Genomic DNA, 6,012 nt, shown 5'->3' on the forward strand with positions numbered 1-6,012 from the left:
CCAAAGTATTAGCCTAACTTTGCTGCCAGTTCATAAAAATTAAAATTTTCTCGAGCGGTGACCATCATTCCTTCAAACAGCTTGGAAGCAGTTTCTTCTAGGGTTGAGCAGCAGCTGTGGGCACTGAGAGCCCATCATGGCCCTGACCAGCCTCACCTGGGCCCTCTCAGCACCCTCCGCCCATGACCAGGAGCTCCATATAAGCTGAGGCTCAAGTGTAGCTCTAATCTTTGATGAGCCTGACTTGCTGAGGGGGCCATTTGATTTTGGACTTGCTGTTTTGCTTCAGAGCTGCTTGGATGATTGGTTACTGGACTGCTGGCTGAAGCTGTTGCTTCCACAGGACCTGCTTGGCTCTCCTTGCTCAGGTACTGTGGGGCTGTGCCCCTTGTTGGTGTAAGGTGCTGCCCTGGCTGGCATCACTGTTTCTTTCAGCTGTGTTTATCTGCCGTTGTGGAAAAGCTACTGCTATTGCTCCCTGCCAGTCAGTAGTTCTGTGTTTGCTCTTTAAGAACACAGGATTTGGTTCTGGGCAATGAAGTGTCATTTGCTGGCTCTAAACCTGGCAACAAGGATACTTTCTGCTCTGTAGTTTAGTTGGAAGCGCTTTAGTTCTTAAATGCTCTGGTTTTGGCTTTTGCATGTAGAATGTAGGGGTTTCTGATTTGCTGTGCTCTTAAGAGGCATATTTCTACCGAGGTTTTTGCAGTCACAGCTCTTCTTTAAACTAGTTACTTGGTTTCTCCGTGCTGTTAAGTTTCAGTGAGTTATTTTGGGAGACTGGTTTCTATGTAGTTTCAAAACCACTTTTTAAATTGCATGCATCGCACTGTAAGTACTGTAGACTCTGGGAGCTGCCTACTGTTGTACATTGAAACATTTCCAAGTTATAATGAATTCTCCTAAGCAAGCATTGCTTACTTCCACATCCACGCAGCTCTAGTCTCAGACTCGCATTTTCTCCTGTATTATTTTGTGTGTAAAGTGGAAAAAGGCCTCTCACACTCAAGTCACCAGCTAAGCCAAATAGTAACGGGCAGACAGGAGGCAAGCTGCCTTGAGCGGTGATGAATCTGACCACTGATGGGCACAGCACTGTCACTGGCATTTTTAAAAAGAAATCTGCTGTCGGGTGGGCAAGTGCTGTCTCCAAGAGAACTGGCAACAGAAGATGCATTTATCTGTGCTAGCTTCTCATTGCCGCACCTGGTGCATCAGCCGGTTGCTCTTCCACTGCGTTTTGCAAAGGAGTACTTTCCCTTCCTTCCGGTTGTGCAGAAAGGCAGTGGATGGTTGTAGTAGGGGGCTCCAGGAATAACGCAGCTCTAGGATCCTGTACGGGCTTACGAAGACGGAGCCTTTGCCATCAGCTGTGCCATCGGAGAGAAGAGCTGCTGCCGAGCCCCGAGGGTGCCGTGCCCTGCGGGGCCGGTACCCACTGACCCTTCCCTTCCGTTCCAATTGCCTGTAGCGGGCAGAAGAGCCGCCGGGCTGGACGGGGCGGCAGCGCCAGCGCGCCCCCGTGCGGGGCCGGCGCGCCCCTGCCCCTCCCCCGGGGGCAGGCCGGCCTCCCTCCCTGCGGCCCGGGGCGCTGCGCGGGCCGAGCGCCTGCGACAGGGGCTTCCGCGGGCGCTGAAAGGGGTCGGCGCGCTTTGGGTGGGAGGTCTTGGCCGCTCGCGCATCGCTTTGCACAGAGCCCCTTTGGGGAGTAGTCAGCCTCGCTGAATTCTCCGGTGCCGAGGCCAGCGAGATGGCCTGCATCCCGTCCTGTTTCTTGAGACAGGCAGGGCTCTGTATTGGTGTTGCACTGGTCGCTCCCTTGGGCATGACTGAATGTCCCAGTGTAAAGCTCGGGCGTTAAATTGTAAACTGGACTGCTTGTAAAACAGCTGCCTTACTCGTGCTGCTGCTCCAGGGCATGCAATAGCATCCTGTCTTATCGTGGAGACTGCTTTTGGTCAAGTTGGTCTGATTAAGCTCAGATGACAGGAGAAGCGTGGCCTGGGAGAGGCAGTATATCCAGAGCACCCTGCAATGGCCTGTTCAGTTACTAGCAGCCTGAGAGGCTGAGCCATCTTGACCTAACCCCTGTGGGCTCTGTTGTGTTACCTAAAGCCAGGACTGGACTGCTGCCTGTGCTTGCTGTCTCTGTCTCAGTGGAGTGGTAGTCTGCTTCTCCAGTGGAAAGGTTGATTGGGGAGCGATGGGGTCCTTGGCTATTCCCACGGAACAACACTAGCGTGTATTGCGTCCAGCACAGGTCATCATATGACTTATAAAACCTATAGAAGAAAAAGGCCTAATGTGGTCTCCTCACCCCTAAAAACATGTATGTTTAGACTGCTGGTCTTCAACAAAACACTAGCATTAAACCATTTAACTTGAAGCTAGGAGCTAAACAGTTCATCCTTCCTTTAGGCTAGCCCTTCATCTTCAGAGTCCTGTGCCAGTTCTTCATCAGCCTCTGTATGAGGCAGGAGCTCAGTGGCACTTGCCTCTTGGCCATCCATTTTTAGAAGAGTATGTTTCGAACAGGGCTGTCTGTCCCTGTGGCTTTTAATGAAGTGACCATGTCAGTTCATTGGGGTTTTTTCTGCATAATGAGAAGATGGTCTGTGAAAAGACAGCCCTCCTTCCCCGCAGCAAAAGCAGTTCAGGCTATTTTAATCCCATGAGCAACAGAAAGTGTCAGGGTGCGTGCTGTAATCTCATCTCCGCCCTGAGTTGTTAGAGGCCTCTGCATCGCCACGTGCCTATCGCTGTGCTGGAGCAATGTAGATTGTGCATCATAAGAGCACAATCCAAATTCAAATTGCTTAAGCTCTAAGTGCAGGGGTGTGCAATCAGGATGCAGGAAAACTTCTCTTGAATAACTTGTCAACATGACAGATGATAAATGAAGTCACCAAGTGCGACCTAAAATGGTTTTCCATTTCTCAGGTTTCCTCTGGACCTTGCTTAACAGCCAGTAAATGACAACACAGGGGTTGCAAGGCAATGAGTAACCTTGCGAAGGTCCACTTGCTGTTTGCTTGTGTCTCTCTTACACCTTGCCATGCAGCAGTTGGACTCAATATGGCATGAGCTGATGTGGTCCTTAGTGTGAACACCCCTGAAGCTGGTAAGTTCCCTGAGAGCTTTACACCTAAAGACTGCGTGTATAGGGCTGGTTGTATGTTCCAGCTGCCTTCCAGAAGGGCACTCAGTAGTGCTGACCCAGCCCTTGAAGTTGTTGTGAGCATAATAAACACATTAACAAAGGTAAAATTAATATTTTTAGGCAACAGGACCATGCCTCTCTGTCACCTGGGTAGGTGGTGGGCATGAGATCATTCTTCGGGGTCAGGGCTGATGATCCTATGCTTGATCCAAAGACTTTGCACGTGAAGGGCCTCTTAGTATTTTATACTCTTAGTGGCTCAATGTGCAGTGGTTAGTATCCTTGAGCAGATTCAGGGTGGTGATGGTGGGATAATCTGGCATGGTTTTTTTCCTGGTGTTTCATGGCAGCGTATTTGTGCCCTTCTTCCTTTGCAACTTTCACATGCTAATAATTTGTGTGTGACAGTTTCAATCTTCAGCAAGAAGCTGCAGGTTTTAAACACAGAAGCCTCTCTTCCTCTGAATCACTTTGTAATGACACGAATAGCAGTAATGGTTCCCATGTTTCAGTGGCATGCCACTTAAAATTTGGAATACCTAACACCTTTTCCAAAATTAACCGCAACTGGGATCAAGGTGCACACCAATATATAAATAATATAGCAATGGTCTATGAGCAATCACAGGTGTGGCTTCCATATATGATTCAGAAAAAATAATGAGCTGTGTGGATGAAAAATAGGCATTTGGGCGGGGATTAGGCAAGGCCTGAATTACAATGCAGGATGGGTGGGGGTAACACCTCTTTCAGCTTACAAATGCTAATCACAAGCTCAGCAGCCAGAAATCTCTGCAGTGCTATTTAACAAATATTAATAAGTATAATTAAACTTTGTGTGCTAGATTTTCAGTGCCAAGGAGCTATGAGAAACAGAAAATTTGCTATATGTTTTCAGTTTTAAATTAATATAATCTGCTTTGGAAAGCAAGCTATCTAGAAAAGATTAGGCTACTTTAAAAAAAAAAATAAAGTTTACCCCAGGAACACTCAATGCACACACAAAATTAATAGGTTACCTAACTGCAGAGACCCTACAAGCAGATAAAGTGATACATCTTGTTACCTCCATCTCAGATTTCCTTCTTGACAGTAATCTAGAGAGTATGTATTTAACATGTGGCTTGTGGTACTATTAAAAGTGTTTATAAGGGCTGCAGTCTGTAATCATGAGTCTGAAGGGTGGGAGTTCCACCATGACTGATCGGGTCATCATCTTAACCCTGAATTCCTGACAAGACTCAGTTGGAACACCATCAGCAACTACTCCCTACTGTAATAACTGCCCTTGCAAAACTGGTGTCTTTGTCCTGGACTAGATGGATGCTTTCCTTTATCATGTCAAACCTACCACTTCACTCAGACTGTTTAAAAACCAAACCAAGGCTTCAGCAGGAGGAACTGCCATCTCAGTGAGAGCTCTTCTGCAGTTTCAGTACAGTAGCAATTGTGCCTATCGCAATCTGGCAGCGAATGGAAAACTAATAGTGATAGCAACAACAGTAAGTAATTTTAAATGACTGCAGAATTTAATTATGTTGACAATCAGCATGCTTCCAAATCAGACTTATTTTCTGTCTTGATTTATCTCTTTATGATGCAAGAGAAACTGATGATTGAGAGGTTTTTAAGTGACCTCCCACCACAGCTGTGTGTTATTTTCTGACATGATCTGTTTAAGAGCAACTTAACATGATGAGGTTAAGCTAGTGGGTTTTTCAAGTCACCAGGTACTAACACAGCCTCTTCCTTTCAGGAAAAGGTGTATTGAGGCAAACATCCTATACTTACCACCTAGACTCAGCTCCTCTGGGTTGATTTGGTAGTCTGAAACTCACCAAGTGGGTGTTTCACCAACATCAGAGCAGCCAAGCAGCACTAGGCAATGCTGACCCTTACACAGCGTAGATATGACAGATGCTTCTTGTGCCACTGGTTACTTAAAGTGTGCTTTTGCTTGTGGTCTTGACAGTTTTGCGCCTGGGGGAGAGATCACGCGCCCCCCCCCCCCCCCCCCTTCTCACCAACTTTGCTGCCAGCCACCCCTTGTTGAGGTCTGCTCAATGATCATGGGTTGACCATAGGGCTGCTCTGGATCCAGCCCTCTGTAGTTTGTTGTGGTACAACTCCCTTTGCCCCAGCTGCCTCCTGGGACCCATGGATCTTCACTAACATGGCTGGGTGGTTACAACAGCACTGCTGAGGCAGGAAAGAGACTGCTGGGGGGGGGTGGTGGTGGGGTAGTGGTGAGCAGTATGTGTAGCCTGCTTCTTGAATCGGGAGGCTGTGGGAAGCATTGCCTTTCATTAGATGCACGTCTGTCTTCCCTGCTCTAACACAAATTCCGTGACTCTTCAGACTTCAGTGTGTCAAGTTGTAACTGCTTTGAAGTGTGATTATTCCAGTCAAATCTATCTGGCAAGGGGCTTCCTCCTCAGAGGCAAGCTGTCAGGCCTTGCCCAGGTGAACCCAACCTCTAAATATTCAAACATGTGATCAGGCTGTTGCAAAAGCATGTTGTGTCCTGACAAGTCTTATTGTATGTCAGGGGATGAGCAGAGAAATGTCTTCTGGCCAGAACCTGCAAAGCTTCCCCCACAGCTCTACAGCCTTAATTACTCACTTGGCATGATCCAAAAACTGTATTCTGTTTTCCAACTTTGTCCCCCAAAGCACAGGAATCTGGTGTCTAAGAGTATACAAGCGAGGCTTGCACCTGCCTTTGTCAGTGACCCCCTCATTGTCATCCAGAGAGAACCACTGAACTGTGGATCGAGTCCTCAGTGAAACCTTATTACTTTGGATTTTTAAAGGGAAAATGGCCAAGTTACTTAAATGCTCTGACTTGCCTA

The sequence above is a fragment of the Gavia stellata genome, chromosome 27 (genome assembly GCF_030936135.1).
Source record: "Gavia stellata isolate bGavSte3 chromosome 27, bGavSte3.hap2, whole genome shotgun sequence".
Lineage (NCBI taxonomy): Eukaryota > Metazoa > Chordata > Aves > Gaviiformes > Gaviidae > Gavia > Gavia stellata.